Source organism: Acomys russatus, unplaced genomic scaffold, assembly GCF_903995435.1.
Source record: "Acomys russatus unplaced genomic scaffold, mAcoRus1.1, whole genome shotgun sequence".
Lineage (NCBI taxonomy): Eukaryota > Metazoa > Chordata > Mammalia > Rodentia > Muridae > Acomys > Acomys russatus.
Window position 1 is genome coordinate 16,655 of NW_026131789.1, and position 18,761 is coordinate 35,415.

Here is an 18,761-nt window from a genome sequence, read left to right on the forward strand (position 1 = left end):
AACAAAAAGGGCCCAAGAGACAATGCATGAATCTCACTGTGAAAGGGAAATAGGATAGACAGCAGAAGTAGTTGAATATAGGGGACAAAGTGTGAGAGGGAGTTCAGACAGAAATCAAGGTGGGTAACAGAAATGGAGAGAGAAGATATTGAAGTACAGAAGGCCTAGAAAGAAAAGAGAATCCACAGGCAGGGTCATCTCTGATCATAAGCTGGAGAAGTAAGACAGGTTTGGCTCCTGAGAGGATATATGGGGTGACTGTAACTAATATTCCTAGAAGCAAGGGACATGGATACTGAAGAAGAAATCCTCTAACTAGAAAAGATTCCTGGTAGAGGGAGAGGAACACCAACCCACCCGCACAAATTTTGACCCAAAATGTACCCTACCTACAAGAGGTGCAGGGATAAAGAAGGACCAGTGATTGAGGGACTGTCCATTCAGTGCCTGGACCAAGCTAAGATCCAGCCCATACGAAAGAGCCAACCCCTCACACTATTAACAGTGTTCTGATATGCTCTTAGACAGAAGCTTAGCATAGATATCCACCCAGCAGCAGATAAAAACAGATGCTGAGACCAACAACCAAACATTGGGTGATGTATAGGGAGTCTTGTGGGAAAGTGAAGGGAGGGATAAATAGAAATACCTGGAGGTTACAGGAGATCCTCAAGAAAGCCAACAAATCCAAGTAACCATTGCCCAGAGCGGCTTGCAAAGACTGAAGCACAAACCAAGTACCATGTATAGACTGGACCTAGATTGCCTAACAGATGTAGCCAAAGGGCAGCTCAGGCTTCATGTGAGGACCACAGTAAAGGGATTGCAGGCTGTTTCTGACATGGACTTTGCTGCCTGCTTTTCTTTGATCATTCCCACTTGGTGAGGCTACCTCAGCATGGAACAGAAGAAGAGGATGTGCTCAATCCAGATATGAGTTGATGAGCTGGGGTAGGATGGTGGAGGAAGAAGGAGGGAGGATGGAACCTGGAGAAGAGTGCAATAGCTATAATCAGAATGTAAGTGGAATGAATAAATAAGTAAATAAATGCATAAATTCTTTTTAAAAAGAATATTCTTAGACAAGCGCCAACATGCCTTCATAATAAAAGTCTCAGAGAACATAACATTGGAGAAAACATAGCTCAGCACAATACAGGATAATACAGAAATCCCACAGACAAACTCATCCCAAATGGAAACACAGCAAAAAGCACAACCACTGAAGTCGGGAACAAGGCAAGGATGCACACTATGCCCACTTCAATACTGTGCTTAAAGCACTAGCTGCAGCAGTAAGACAAGAAAAGAAAATTAAAGGGATAGAAAGAGAGCAAAAACAATTCAAACTATCACTATTTGTAGATTATACAATACAATCACATTAACACAAACTAGAAATTCTAGAAATTCTGTAGAAAAACTCAAGAAATCATTAATTAATTCAGCAATTTGAGCAGATAGAGAATCCACTTGCACAAATAAATGTTTGTATATATCAATAATAAATATACAGAAAAAATTCATAAACACACTGTCATTCAAGATACTCTCTTGTAGGTCGGGGACTTGTATGAAGAGTTATAAAAAAAGAAAGAAAGAACTAAGAAATCCCTCACAAAGATCATCATACTTATCTACTAGGGAAATGCAAATCAAAAGAAGTTTGGTAGTTTGTTTTACCTCAGTCAAAATGGCAAAGATTAACAAAAAAATATTGACAAAAAATGTTAAGGGCAGTATCATCCTCTCAAGCCATGGAATCCCCAGAAAGTGGAGGTAGGCTGAGAAGAGGGGCTTCTGCACCCAGATTTTTAAGCTAGAGTAGGACAGATATGATAATGAAACTCACCTGTTTTCTAGCCCAGGAATATTGATTCATTACTATCAAAGAAAAGCCATTATTACACTATGATTGACACTCTGTCCTGGACATAGTTTCCACCCTGAGCACTTTTGCATCAACATATGTCATGGCTATAGTGCCTAACATGGTATAGTCGCTGACTTGACTCATCTCTGTGCCTTTGGGAATGGAATCCTTCTACCCAGAAAGCTTTACTCAGTTTTTTGAGAGAAAAATGTGGACGTATTTCTATAGTATTATATTTCTTAATGACACTGTGATCTCAGATATGAATAAATTGTGGGAAGACACAGTGTTCTAGCACTTGGGAGTATCACGACAAAATGTCAACTCAGTGATTCATGGTGGATAAAAGAATATTATATAAAGTCAAAGTTCACATTCAAATAAGAAACCTCATTTCTGCAATGACATCAAACAGATCCTAAGAAAATCAATTGAGCAGAACTGTAGGTTTTATCAGAAAGAGACATAAACAGTTTATAGTAGGGCATACACATAATTTCGGAAATCAGGCATGTATCTATGGAAAAAGAGAATATTCTATGACTCGCAGAGACAAGGGAAATCAAAACTGGGATTGATAGCCTCCACTTCTACAGTTCATGGTCTCTGCTATTATGATTTGGTCAGGTCTGGTATGGGCCTTTTTGGCCCTGTCCCCTTTAATCTACCATGGCATCATCTAGTATAACATGTTTGTATCATCATAAATGATTTTTCAATGAGTTGTTTCTTGGTTTACATTTGTGGACAAATCCACTTAGGATTTCATGTCATGGGACTAGATCTCTGTAGTCTTGGATGAAATAATACTGCTTGTGCCTGGGGAAGAGACTAAATGTATTTTTAATCCATAAATTGTGTTATTCTGAATACAGGGCCTCAGATTCAAAGCCTGTGGGAAGAAAGTGTTGGACAATTCCACAGGGGATGAATAGCATGTCAGAAAGTACTGGTAATGATGATTCAAGAGATAATGTCATTCCCTGGTAAACTTATAAAGAAACATGCAGACAAATGAGCCTTGCATATATGTGCTGGACACTGCAGACTTCACCTTATCATCCTCACAGATGGCAGATACTTTGTTCACATGCTGTTCTCTGGCATTTTTTCTCTTGCATTCTGCAGCTTCCAATTCTTGTGTTCTCAAACAGCATAAGCAAGTGCTTAGTCAGAATAGATTACTATATATATGGTAAAGGAGATGTGGTGATTGCTGAATTTTTCCCTGCTTTTACGGTCTACCCACTCAACAAAACAACTGGCTGGAGGATGATGACATTTATCAGAGTTATTATCGTTGAGTAAGTTTTTTATGCATTTATTCCTTTTCAACATTTGACATTCATAAGCCCTAGGGAAAGTACAGCTTCAAAGATCATTATTCCAACTCTATACCTCATTAAGCCATTTCATCTCCTCCATTCCTAGATCTTTCTGCAGTGCTATCTTCTTGGTGACTCTTCTGGTACTTTTACGGGTAAAGAAGGTTTGGGGGTTTTATTCACTTTCTTTTCCACAGTAGACACAGGAAATTTCCCTATATTCTTTGCCATGCCTGTAATTCCACAGGGTTTGAATGTTTTTTTAAATGTTAGCTATGTGGAGAAAATATTACATGGTAGAAAATTGAGAGAGTATTTGAGGGAATTCTTAAGTCTAGCTGTGCTCTTGTATAAAGGGACAATGTCACTTAGGTTAGTGACAACAGATTTCCTTCTGTGAGACTGGAGTTACAAATAGTACATGTTTGCTGTTGATAATTTAGGGACAGGAATACCAGAATTAGACATCAAGACATACTCTCTGCTATGTACATTCATCTGTCTCAGGTTATTGTATCTGACTTTCAATTATTGTATTCTCTATAACTCACCATGTTTACCTGTCTGCAGCATTTACATATATAAATAGATGTCGATCTCTAATTTCTATTTGTTTGTTTATGAGTATGTTTCTGAACACAAATTATTTATGATGAGGTCTCAGAAAGAAGTTTCTAGGCATTCACAATGGTGCCAGATTAAGACAAATTGTCAGACAAGTCAGCTTCAGTTTCCTAGGTCCTACCAAAGAGAAACAATCATGCATGTTAGTGTTTAAGGAAAGTCAGGTATGTTTTATCCTGGGCAGACATATCCATAGCTGTAGGAAACCAAACAATAAGCATTTAAAAATAAGAAGTGCTCATGGTACTCAAGTCTGAACTCAAAAGGGAACATCGAAATACATATTCAGGAATGGCGGAAGAAAATGGCCAGAAAATCACCTAAAATAAACATAAGATTGAGAATAGATTGTTGTCGATGTGGCATTACTATGTCTGCTAAAGGTGGCTGTGGAATAAGTAACCAATTCAACAGTGGAAGAAAAAAAAAGGTTTAACTTGAGCTGGCGTTAGACTTTAAACATGATGGAATAGGCTTAGTCTCAAATGGACATACCAAAGGAAGTATGGGAAATTTAAAAAATAGCTATATAAGCAAAATATTCTCTGAAAGAGTCTGCTGGCCATAGGGACCATGGTTTACTTCAATTAAGATTGCGAATCTCTATGGTCTACCAGATGTCTGCACATTGCATGCTACAAAGAAAAATGTTTTGTTTTACAGCAGATGATATCCTTATTTCTCATCTCCTCATCTGCTTTCCATCTCAGCAGCTCAGGCAACACTGTGTATCAGTTTGTATCCATCTTCAGGTTGTACAGCAGCAATCCCATTTCTGCAAAGACCACACTTGTAATCACATGAGCTCACTGTGGCTTGTTTGCCTACTATGTTCAAGAAGAGAGGGCTGTGTGATTTAAAATCTTTTGAAGTTAGAAATATAACTAATATTAACTTCCAACTATATAAGCTATAAACAAGTAACATATTTGATGAAGACAACATATTTCCAAATGTACTTTTCATAGAGTGTGGGGCACCTTCATGCATATACTCTTCAAGGTTCACAATTGCTTTCCTACTCTTCATAAAGTTTATCACATATATAGAAAAGAATGTACATGTAATTTGAAAGAGGAATTGATCTGTCTTACTTCAGTTAACTATACTCATGTTCTAATTATAGCTGCATAAGTATACCTATCTCAATTGCGATAGCATCAAAAGATCATAAATTGTGCAGCTAATATTAACTTATATAGCACTAATTTTGTTTGTTCTAATTTTATATTAGGATTTTAGTTTCTTGTCAAAATTAGAAAGAGGGTAATGGAATAGTTGATAAGTTCAGGATATACAAAGTATATCCTGACTAAAAGAGATTAAATTATAGGAGTATGTGTATTCATGCTATGGGATCTTTAAGCATGGTGGTTAACTTCCCTGCAAAGAAATAATGACAGTTTCTCTTACTGGGTTTGGGAGACATTTTCCTTCATACTAACTTATAAATATTCTTGACTTGTGTGCTCAAGTGGCACTTTAGCAGTCATGTGTGTACTTGTATATTAATAACTTAAAATGATTTAAATAGTAGAAGAATATGAAAAATCTGATTTTAAAGGTTTTTTTCTTTTTGATGTTTTTCTTTTTTTTACCATTTTTCAAATTAAAGGATGTAAATATCTGCTTATTGGTTATTTTGAAACATTTTATAATGAATGGTTTATTTTCAATATTTATTATATTTCATGTTGAAGATATAAAAATAACATAAATGAGTTGTACAAGATGTATTTATCAGTCATCAAAGGTATATTTTTTAGGAAAGGCATTTTTGATGTTTTGTTCTAAAAAGTATTTTCAATAATTTCTTTAAGTTTTTTATTGTCAGAGTCACCACTAATGTTTATACATGCTCATTTCTCATCATGACATCAATATCTGTTTGTGAGGTAGAAGATGGTAATTCATACTAATTGAAATGTATACTGATTAAGTTATGCAATTTAAAAAATGCTCTTTTCACCATTAATCATACTAATTGTACATCTTATAACAAACCATATGCTATCAAAATTGAGTATATTGCTGGGCATCATGGTGGGTCATGCTTTTAATCTGGGCATTTCGGTGACACAAACAGATAGCCATTTGTTTTTCTTTTGTTTTCTTTTCTTTTCTTTCTGTTACAGTGTGAACATTTTTTTACAATTTTTATTAAATATTTTTAAATATGAACTTATACTATAATACATATATACAATAAACTACATATAGCAAAAATGAACCATAAAACAACCAGGAATTATATATATGATACATTAATATGTTTTAAGTTTTTTATCTCGTAGCATTTAAGAAAACATATTTCTTTTCTTGGTGAGTCTAAATTCTGAATGTAAATCAATAAGATCTATCATATCTCAACATTATCAAATTAAAGCATCGATCTCTAATTAAAAACATCTTAACCCTTAAATATATAAGCTTAAATGTAAAACTAAACTATCTGATCTTCAACTCCATCAGAGGCTTGAAAATTAATAAATTAATTACCTGAGTATACATGGAGTCCAGCTTAGCACCTTCCCAAAAGAGAAGATGACAAAGATGGTTTGCTGCCTAAACAGTCTTCCAGAATTCTCTAGAACATTGGAGCACCATCTTCAACCCTTTGGCCCAATATATCTGGGCCAGACATATTTGTGAGGAAGGAAATATTGAGAGCTTCCTTACCCTGTCTTGGCTGAGATTGGTCATTGATTCTGCCTGCATCTAAGCTTGCCCAGTTTTAGGAATAATTCTGTCTGAGGTAAAAATGAGGACATTTTGCACAGTGCCTTGTTTGACAGGGAGATATGATTTAATAGAACTCTGTTCTCAAGGCAAGTATGGTCTACACAGAAATCCTGGAATATCCAAATAAGTATACAGGGTACTCATTTAGATATATCTTTTTAGATTCTCTTAAGTGCCAAAAAATACTTTATAAATATAATTAGTAAGACAACACAGATTTTAAAGTACTTTTGGTGAAAATTAATATATATCACTCTTTGTGGAAGACATGAACCTCTCTTTTGTTTCCCACAGTGTGTTTGTTTCTTGGATATCAAAAGAACAAAATGCAAAGCTCTAAGGCTATATGCTCACTGAGAACCACTGTTGTATTTAGTTTTGCATTTCAGTGTACATAGTATGTAGAAAATATAAAGGAGTCTTTATTTACATCATCTTGCCTCTATAGGTATAAAAATGGTTTTAAATTAATATGTTTTGTGTTAAAGTTGCCTTTTCAGGTTTTCAAGCATCATAGTCCATTGGTTATTAGAAAACAGAAGGGTTCTGAGACAGAATGTTCATATTTTCAGTACAATTAGAAATTACTGTTCTATTTGGGTTGGTCATTGAAGGATTCTAAGTGCATAGCTGGCAAGCAATACTTTCTATAAACATGTCATCAATTTTGAGGTTTTCAAGTGCAAAAAGTGTTTTAAAGGCAGTGATAGAACTGACTTATTTAATTTTAGAGTTTTTCTATTTAGTCTTTTTCCATATTACCCTTCTAATGCTCAAAGTGAGGTATTGAAATCACCACCATCTCTACAGCAGGGTTGATCTGCTTTTAAATTGAATACTGTTTCACTATTAAAGATGGATACTGATGTATTTGATGCGTAAAGGTGAGATAAACATGATTTTTGTTTGGAGCACAAGTAGGGGATGAGAAAAAGACTTAGGAGAGAGGAGTTAATTTTTATCCCCTTAGAAGTCGAACCACCATGTGGAGGAGATTTGTTGTTAACCAGCTGAAAAACATCCTTGAACAAATTCTGAGAAAAGATATAAACGTGAGCCAAAAACAAGAGGTGAGGATTTTGGAGACTTGGAAAAATTTTGGCTGTTCATTGCTCCACTTTGAGATGCCTCTCGCTAGAACCATTTGAGGGAAGGCTTCGGGGATCCTGGCTCTGGATGAGATTCCAGGTTCTCGTTGCTCCAGGTTGCAGCAGAAGAAATTCTGCTGATTATGCCAGGAGAATTATTCCTCAGAACTGATATCATTATGGTTTCATTATTGTATTCTTTAATCTCCTTTTCCTATTGTTTAGGTTAGTCAGGTTATAGGTGAGGTACTCTCGGTTAATAAGTTCATAATAAAACATATTTGTTTAAAAAATTGAGCCTACATATTTGTACATGTTAATGATTGCAATAACTTGTTGTTGGATTTTTCCTTTCATGAGTATGAAGTACACTTTACCATCTTATCTGAATAGGTTTTGTTTGATGTCCATTTTGTTACATATTAGTATATATATGCCTCCATAGATTTCTCTTTCTTATTTTTCAAAACATCCGATCACAGCTTTCCCTCTTTCCACTCCTCCTAGGTCCAACTCCATTTTACCATCCACCACCGCCACCTCACCTCATTACCTTCTCCACCTGATCCACAACTCCATCTCCCTTCTGAAAAGAGATGGCCTCTCAAGGATATCAGCCAAACATATCACGAGGAGATAAAGCAAGACTAGGTGCAAACTCTCATATTAATGGTGAGTGAGAAAACCCAGTAGGAGGAAAAGGGTATCAAGAACAGTTGAAAGACTCAAAATAATTACCACCATACCCCCATTCTTAGAAGTTCCACAAAGAACAAGTTAACAACCCTAACATATATGCAGAGGACTTAATGCAGACAAATGCAGAATCCATGGTTGCTGTTTCAATCTCTATAAGCCCATTTGAGCTCTGCTTATTTGATTCTGGGAATCAGGTTCTCCTAGTGTTCTTAACCCCTCTGGCTCCAAAAATTCTTCCTCCCTCTCTTCACATGTTTTATAAACCTCCATGGGGAAGGACTTGACCATGATCTCCAATTTGAACTCTCTCATCCTGTTTGGCTATGGGTCTCTCTGCATCTGCTCCCATTAGCTGTCAGCAGAGATCTCTCTGATGACAACTAAGCTAGACACTGATCTATGAGTGTAGCAAAATTTCATTAGGAAACATTTTATTGATTTTTTTTCTGACCTGTGTCTCTTGGATATCCAGCCTCTAGTTCCTGGCCATCCTTAGGCATGGGTTCCTTCTCTCATGTGGGCTTCATATTGACAAGTCATTGGTTGGTCTCTCCAACAAATTAAGCTTCTCCATTGTCTCAGCACTTTTTTCAGATAGTACAAATTGTAGATGGACAGTTTTGTGGCATTGGTGTCCATGACCTAATCCTGGAATGTTTGCCTCATTACAAACTCCATATGGTTCAGGCTCCATAGCATGCTTTACTAGGAGTCATCACTATGATCACCCTTCTAGAACCCTGTAAGTTTCCATAAAAGCCATTATACTAAACTTTCACATGCATTATATGCTAGGTGGTACTGATCTTCCTCCTAAACATTGTTCTACCTTCTGTCCATGTACAAGTTGAAGAACTACCAATGTATTTTGGCCATGATGTTTGCCATTGAGGAGATCAATAGCAACCCCTACATTTTACCCAACACATCCCTGGGATTTGAAGTCCATAATGTTCCACATGGTCAAAGGAACACTCTGAGCAGTCTTTTTGCCTCACTTTCAGGGTATGGTCATAGCATTCCTAACTACAGATATGTAAAAGAGGGCAATTCAGCAGCTGTATTTACAGGACCATCATGGGCAATATCTGAATACATAGCGACACTGATGGATCTATACAAGATTCCACAGGTGAGATGGAGTGATGGTATAGGACTTGATGGCAGCTCAATTGATGACATTGTACAGGGCAGTGAGGCAAAAAAGGAAACATAAATTCCTCTTTATGGATAGAAAATGATACAGACAGTTGATGGTACATCTATATTTATGTAGCATAGAATAGAGAGAAAAGGGAATGTAGAGTATACACAGAACACTGTTGAACCTATGAATGCTTTCTGTACATTTCTGGAACACCCATAGGAAGGAAAGTTTTACCTTCAAAGCAGGATTGTCCTAAAGGATTCAAACCATTGCTGTAGAATGTAGTTCAATTTTATGACTATGTTCTTTTTCATTGTGTTTTCTCTGCAGCTTACTTTTGGGCCTTTTGATAGCATCCTGAGTGATCAAAGGCGGTTTTCTTCTCTGTACCAGGTGGCAACTAAGGACACACCTCTGACATTTGTCATTGTATCTTTGATGCTTTCATTTCCAACGGTTCTGGGTGGGGCTTTTCATCATAGATGATCACAAAGGTGCCCAGACTCGCTCAGATTTGAGAAGCGATATGGACAAAAGTGAAATCTGCATAGCGTTTGTGGAAATGATCCTAGTCAGCAGGGGCTCATATCTTACCAAAACACTGGAAAAATAAGGTTCAGATCCTGGAATCATCAGCAAATGTGATTATTATTTATGGGGACTCTTACTCTCTGTTAAGATTAATAGTAAATATAAAACAGAAGTTACTTACATGGAAAGTCTGGGTCCTGATCTCACACTGGGATCATTCAAAATTTGATGAATACTTCATGTTATATTCATTGCATGGGTCCCTTATTTTTTCACACACTAATGAGAAGACTACTCATTTTACAGATGTTATACAGACAGCCAATCGTTCCAAATTCCCCGAAGACATTTATCTTCATGCATTATGGCACTCATTCTTCAATTGCTCATTTTTTAGGAAAGATTGTAAAATTGTGGACAACTGTCTGCCTAATGCCTCCTTAGAATTCTTGCCTGAGAACATTTTTGACATGGCCATGAGTGAGGAGAGTTACAATGTGTACAATGCTGTGTATGCTGTGGCCCACAGTGTGCATGAGATGACTCTCAATCAAGTACAATTTCAAACGCATGGAAAAGGAAAAGAGATGGTATTCTCCCCATGGCAGGTAACATCACTTCAGCTGAATTGTGACATTGGCAACATGACACTCTACAGGCCTATTAATGCACTCAAACTAGGAAATACATAATTTAGATTATTTTGTGGAAAATTTCAAGAGAGACTGTAATGAGAAATATGTTTAATTCAATAGACAGTTGTATTACAATGGGCCATACAATATTTTCAGGGTAAATTTTTCAATACAAAAATTCCAATTATACAAGAGAAGAGACAGAGAATTATCACAGTGCACCTGAATTCTTCTAAATGCTTATATTGTGTAAATGATGACTCCAAAAGTCATTCATTTTACAGATATTTTCAAAAGTTAATTGTAATGACTACATTTTTAAAGAAGGTGAGAGTTTTCTCCATACATATTCATGATTTAAGAGTGTTTGATTCTATCTTTTCTAGTTAAACTGATTTGAACATTTTAGAAGGACAAAGATGCTCCCATTATCCTTTGGTATCATTTGGTGAATGCAATTATTATCTATATAAAAGGTGTTTTTCACATCAAGTTTAAAACCAAGAAGAGATTCTCTCTGATTCTACTTCGGTTATACTTCTTTGGAGGTTATGTAACATAAATATGTATTTCTCTTTTAGCTTCATCCTTTTTTAAAGAACACACAACTCATTAGTCATGGGGGGGACCATGTGGTCATGGATTAGAAAAGGAAGTCACATGCAGAGTATGACATTCTCAACTTTTGGAATTTCCCAAAAGGTCTTGGGCTAAATGTGAAAGTAGGAAATTTTTCTCCAAATCCTCCAGAGGGCCAGAAATTGTCCGTATCTTATGATATGATACAGTGGGCCACAGGATGGACAGAGGTGGGTGGCATCTTACCTTAGTGTTTTCACCAGTGTGTACTTTTGAAATTTACACCAAGCAAGTTGTGACCATTGCTTGCTCATACAGGGTCCACTCATAGATACATATTTACCACCAATATGAAGAATTATCTTACTACCTAATTTTGCTGGATGAACTATTTATTTTCCAAGCTTTTCATTTCTTTAATATCATAAATACCATACGTTTTTCAGAATGACCATAATCATTTTCACAGGTCATCTGACAGAGGATTTATTTTTACCCCAGCTTGGAAAGTTATAACCAATGGCCCATTGACCTTCTGATTTTAGGCCCCTGTCAAAACAAAACAACATGATGGGAGTATGGGAAGGAGTAGGATCAAGAGGTGATGAGGGAGGAGCCTGCAGTTGGGATATAAAGAATTCAAACTGCAGAAAAAGCAGGTAACATATGTTGCTTAACCCAAGACATGAGAATGACTCTGAGACTGCATGAGATAAGAATTTCTGTGCATAGACAAAGCCTCTTTATGACTTATCATTAGACACCATTTTTAGTATGGCATGAAAGAACATTTGCAGATGTCTAACTTCTGCTCATACAATGAGAAGAGAATCAGCTTCAATTGCTCTGTATATCTCACACACCTCATACAATTATAATGTTAGAATTGTATAATGCTTGTGAACATTTTTTGGCAAAACCCATAAATACCTGACTATTTGCTGTCACTCACTTTATTCTCAGATTCCTTGGTCTCTATGCAGTGAGAGCTGCTATCCTGGATTCAGGAAAACCCACCAGGAGGGCAAGGCTGCCTGTTGCTTTGACTGCACTCCTTGCCCAGAGAATGAGATTTCCAATGAGACAGGTAATTGTCAGGCATGCAGAAAGCATCCCCACCTGTCCATCATTTGCAATGCCTAAGCATATGGAAAACATCTGTAAGTGAGCTGCAACCAGCTCCCTTCAGTGAAGGTATTCTTCTTCCTTCCGGCTGTTAGAAAATCATAGGTCACATAAAGTTCATTCTTCCCAGAGAAACAATAAACTCTTGACATTGAAATTCATATCTGCTTTATATACTTTAACCACTGTACATGTGGATGTGTCTGCCTACAGAAAACCACTCTAGACTACCAGAGAAGTATGCTTCATTTCAGCATGCATTTTATTTTACTTTATTTCAAATTGCTATGACAAAGTACCTTGACCAAGAAATTTATAAAAGAAGGCATTTAATTGTCTTACAGTTTCATATAGTTTGAGTACATGTTGATACCTTGAATGAGACCAGACCCCATTTGCTCAACTGTTTGAATACTTGCTCTACAGTAGTGGAAGAATTTGCAATAAATAGAAGGTGTGGCTTTGTTCTCTCTCTCCCTCTCTCCTCCCCTCCCCACACCCATGTTTAGAGATCAGATATAAACTCAGCTATTTTCTCATGTCCTTTAATTTCTTCACCTTTCCATGATCTTCATCTGGAACTATAAACCTGTGAGTTATAGCCTTTCTTTAATAAGTTGTGCTGGTTATGATGGTTCTTCAAAGCAATGGAAAATTACCTAATAAAGCATGACAATTGTAGTAGCTCAGAGCTCACATGCTGATCCAAACACAGGAGACAGAAAATACATACTGTTAATAGAAAGATCCTTAAAAGTCCTTCCATAGACATAAATGTCCCAAAACAGCCACAACTACTAATCCACTATTTCCAAATAGTTCCACGAATGGAAGTCCACAAATAGTCTCTGAGCTATTCACTTTAAGGTTTCTGACCCTAACTTTTAATTGGATTATTTGGTTTTCTGATGTCTAGTTTCCTTTATTTCATCATATAGTTTGGATATTTGCCCTCTATTGACTGAAAATCTTTCCCCCATTCTGCAGGCTATCATTAGTTCTTACTGGTGATGTCCTTTGCCTTATGGAAACCTTTCATTTTCACGAGTTTCCATTGTCAAAGTTAGAGCCACTGCTGGCTCTCAGTGTTCTATTCAGAAAGTCATCGGTCAAGATGACCTGCCCATTGGTGAGAATGGGAAACATCAGTCTTCCAACATTAATGTGTGTGAAGTTTAATGTGTGCTTTAACCTTTAGTAGGGTTTCATTTACAAATGTGGGTGCCCTTTCATTTGTGGAATATATGTTCAGATTTGAGACACCATATTGGTGAAGTTTTCCTTTATTGTGTGTGAAATGTCCTCCACCTCTTTGATTAAATTTTGTTTGAAGTCTATGTTGTTAGATATCAGAATAGCAACACCAGACTGTATCTTAGGTCTATTTTCTTGGAAAAGCTTTTTCCAGCCCTTTACTCTGAGGTAACATCTGTCTTTGATGTTGAGGTCTCTTTCTTCCCTGCAGTGGAAGGATGGAAAATATTTTAATATCCATTATGTAAGCCTATGTCTTTTAATGGGAAATTCTGTTCATTGATAATAATGGATGTTAATGACCCATTATGATTAATTCCTGTTATTTTGGTAGTGTTTCTGTTGTTTCTGCTGCTGTTGGTGATGGTGGTGGTAGTGGTGGTGATGGTGGTGGTGGTGGTGGTGATGGTGTTGGTGTTGGTGGTGGTGGTGGTGGTGGTGATGTGTGTGTGTGTGTGTGTGTGTGTGTGTGTGTGTGTGTGTGTTTACCTTCTTTGGGTTTTGTTAGTGTGAAATTTACTCCTTTTTTTCAGAAATGTACTTAATCTTGTGTTGGCATGTATCTCTTACTATCTTCTGTAAGGCTGGATTTGTATGTAGATAATGCTTAAATTTGACTTTGTCGTGAATATCTCATGTTCTTTCTCTATGGTGATAGAAAGTTTTGCTTTAGTATAGTAGTCTAGGTTGTCATCTGTGAACTCTTGGAGCCTTAAAGATATCTGTCCAGGTACTTCTGGTTCAGAGTCTCTGTTGGAAGGTTGGGTGTAATTCTAATAGATCTTCCTTTATATGTAGCTTGGCCTTTTACTCCTGTGGCTTTTAATATTCTTTCTTTGTTCTAAACATTTATTGTTTTGGTTATTATTTTGCCCGTAGTCTTCCATTTCTGGTTCTATATATTTGGTATTCTATAAACTTCTACCTTTTTAGGCATGTCCTTTTTTATGTATGGAAAATTTTTCTTCTGTGATTTTGTCAACTATATTTTCACACTATCAAGCTAGAATTATTGTTAGTCTCCTACATCTATTATTTACAGGTTGTTCTTCCATACTGTCTCAAATGTCCTGGAAGGTTTTGTGTTAAGAATTTTTATTTTTATTTATTTTTTATTATTAATTTATTCTTGTTACATCTCAATGATTATCCCATCCCTTGTGTCCTCCCATTCTTCCCTCCCTCCCCTTTTCCCCTTATTCCCCTCCCCTATGACTATTCCTGAGGGGGATTACCTCCCCCTGTATATGCTCATAGGGTATCAAGTCTCTTCTCAGTAACCTGCTGTCCTTCCTCTGAGTGCCACCAGGCCTCCCCCTCCATGGTACATGGTCAAATGTGAGGCACCAGAGTACGTGAGAAAGTCATATCCTACTCTCCACTCAACTGTGGAGAATGTTCTGACCATTGGCTAGATCTGGGTAGGGGTTTAAAGTTTACCGCCTGTATTGTCCTTGGCTGGTGCCTTAGTTTGAGTGGGACCCCTCGGCCCAAATCTGCCTATCATATAGTTCTACTTGTAGGTTTATAGGACCCTCTGGATCCTTCTATTTTGCTATTCTCCCATGGTTCTCTCATCAAGAGTCACAATAGGATGTCCTCCCCTCTGTCCCAGTTTCCTGGTAAGTGAAGGCTTTTGTGGGACATGCCCCTTGGGCTAGTATGCAGATATAAGTGAGTATATAACATTTAAGTCTTTCTGCTTCTGGGTTAACTCACTCATTATGCTCATTTCCAGCTCAATCCATTTATCCACAAATTTCGTGAATTCCTTGTTTTTAATAGCTGAGTAGTATTCCATAGTGTATATATACCACAGTTTCTTTATCCATTCTTCTACTGAGGGACACTTAGGCTGTTTCCATGATCTGGCTATTATGAATAAGGCTGCTATGAACATGGTTGAGCAAATTTTCTTGTTGTGTACTGGAGCATCTTCTGAGTATATTCCAAGGAGTGGAACAGCTGGGTCTTGAGGAAGAGAGACCACAGATGCCAGGCCAGACTACTTTACCCAGCAAAACTATCAATAACTATCTGGGTGTTAAGAATTTTTAGATTTAACATTTTCTTTGACGAATGAATCTTCTGTCATTGTATCATCAACCTCAGAGATTCTTTCTTCTATCTCTTGAATTCTGTTCCTGATGATTGCATATGTAGCTCCTTTTTGTTTGCCAAGATTTTTCATTCCAGAATTCATTCAGTTTATGTTTTCAGGGCATCTATTTCCATTTTTAGACCTGGAACAATTTCATTCACTTGCTTGTTTGTTTTTTTGTTTGTGTGTTTGTTAGATTTCATGTCTTTCATTAAGGAATTTATTGATTCATTACAATTTTTTTATTTCTCTTTCCTTAATTTCTTTAAGAGAATTTTTTTCTTATTTATGAGCCTGAATCATATTTGTGAAGTTGATCTTTAGGTCATTTTCTTGTTCTTTCGCCTGCAATAAAATATTGCAGTCTTGTTGTCTTAGGTTAGTTGGGACCTGGTGGTGCCCTATGGCTTTGGCTATTTGTTGACTGTGTTCTCACACTGGAATTAAGACATGTAGGTTTGAGGTGATTATAGGTCTCAATGCTGATTTCTTAGTTTGTAATTATTGCATGGTGTTTTTGTCCTTGGCTTTTGTTTCTTTTTTGGTCTTTAAGTCTTTGAGGCCTGAATTTCTGACAGCTGACTTGAGAGTGTGTGATCAGGTTGGGGGAAAGGCTTCAGGTGACAAACTTGGCCTTTGGAGCAGCATGGGGTCTCTGTTCTTCTGACTGGTGTCACCTATACCTGTTCTTCTGGCCATTTCCTTTGTCTTGTTGAACTTTTCCTTTAATCTAGTGTTCTGCTGCGATTCTCTGTGTACAGATATATTTGTATAGAGATATTGTTTAAATTTGACTTCATCATGAAATATCTTGTTTTTTCTACCTATGATGATTGAAAGTTTTTCTTGCTGTAGAGGTCTGTAATAGAAAGTTTTCTGGGTATATTTTGGTTTCCAACTGTGTGTATTTTATACACACAAAACAAGGTGGCTCAATTAACAGTGCAGGATGATACACCTGCCAAGTGGCATCTGGTAAAAGGAGAAATCTGAATGCACATTCATGACCAACTGCATTTCTGGCAGATATGAATCAGTGTGTGAATTGTCCAAAAACTCACTATGCAAACAAAGAGAGGCACCAATGCTTACAGAAAACTGTGATATTTCTTGCCTATGATGAGCTCTTGGGGAAGACACTCAGCTTCACATCCCTGAGCTTCTCCTCACTCACAGCTGTTGTTCTTCTTGTGTTTCTGAAACACAGAGACACTCCTATTGTAAAGGCCAATAACCGGCATCTCAGTTACATCCAGCTCAACACTCTCACCCTTTGTTTTCTCTGTCCCTTCCTCTTCATTGGCCATCCTACCACAGCCACCTGTGTCCTGCAGCAAAACATTTTTGGACTCCTTTTCAGTGTGACTCTTTCTACTGTGTTGGCCAAAATTATCACTGTACTTATAGCCTTCAATATCACTGCTCCAAGAAGGGTGGGGAGATGGTTGTTCATCTCAAGGGCCCCTATTTTCATTACTGCCATCTGCACCATGATCCAAGTTGTGCTTTGTGGAATTTGGCTGGCAACATCTCCCCCCTTTATTGATAAGGATGCTCACTCAGAACATAAACACATCATCATCATTTGCAACAAAGGGTCAGCTATTGCCTTCCACCGCATCCTTGCATATCTGGGAGCCCTGGCCTTGGGAAGCTATTTTAAGGATTTCTTATCTAGAAATCTTCCTGACACGTTCAATGAAGCCAAGTTCCTGGCTTTTAGCATGCTTGTGTCCTGCAGTGTCTGGGTCACCTTTCTCCCTGTCTACCACAGCACCAAGGGAAAGGTCATGGTGGCTATGGAAGTCTTCTCTATCTTGGCTTCCATTCCATCACTCTTGGGCATCATCTTTGGCCCCAAGTGCTACATCATATTATTAAGGCCTGAACGGAACTCACTTCATTACATCAGGGACAAAACATATGCTAGGAAGAAAGACCTTCTTAAATCCTAGCTCCTGTGGTTCTTAAATAACATCTTCAAAGGCTGATTGATTTTCACCTCTGAACAATCAAATATAACGTTAGAATTTTCCCTTTGATAGCATGGGTTTATTTAGGTAATCATTTAGGATAATTGGATTATGTAGCCATCCTGGCTTTTTTTTCTTTTTTTCCTTTTATATTTATTTATTTATTTATTTATTTATTATTAATTTATTCTTGTTACATCTCAATGTTTATCCCATCCCTTGTATCCCCTTATTCCTCCCCCCATTTTCCCTTTATTCCCCTCCCCTATGACTGTTCCTGAGGGGGATTGCCTCTCCTTATATATTCTCATAGGGTATCAAGTCTCTTCTTGGCTACCTGCTGTCCTTCCTCTGAGTGCCACCAGGTCTCCCCCTCCAGGGGACATAGTCAAATGTGAGGCACCATAGTACGTGAGAAAGTCATATCACACTCTCCACTCAACTGTGGAGAATATTCTGACCGTTGGCTAGATCTGGGAAGGGGTTTAAAGTTTACCTCCTGTATTGTCCTTGGCTGGTGCCTTAGATTGAGTGGGACCCCTCGGCCCAAATCTGCCTATCATATTGTTCTACTTATAGATTTCTAGGACCCTCTGTATCCTTTTATTTTGCTGTTCTCCCATGCGTCTCTCATTTAGAGTCCCCATAGGATGCCTTCCCCTCTGTCTCAGTCTCCTGGTAAGTGAAGGCTTTCATGGAACATGCCCCTTGGGCTAGTATGCAGATATAAGTGAGTATATACCATTTGATTCTTTCTGCTTCTGGGTTAACTCACTCATTATGATCATTTCTAGCTCAATCCATTTATCCACAAATTTCGGGAATTCCTTGTTTTTAATAGCTGAGTAGTATTCCATAGTGTATATGTACCACAGATTCTTTATCCATTCTTCTACTGAGGGACACTTAGGCTGTTTCCATGATCTGGCTATTATGAATAAGGCTGCTATGAACATGGTTGAGAAAATTTTCTTGTTGTGTACTGAAGCATCTTCTGGGTATATTCCAAGGAGTGGAATAGCTGGGTCTTGAGGAAGCCCTATTCCCATTTTTCTGAGATAGCAC

The 18,761-nt window shown here is 37.4% G+C and overlaps 1 pseudogene; it reads left to right on the forward strand.

The window, feature by feature from the left end:
• The first annotated feature begins 3,133 nt into the window (after window positions 1–3,133).
• LOC127186483 (vomeronasal type-2 receptor 116-like) lies at window positions 3,134–17,678 on the forward strand (annotated as a pseudogene).
• Window positions 17,679–18,761: the final 1,083 nt, after the last annotated feature.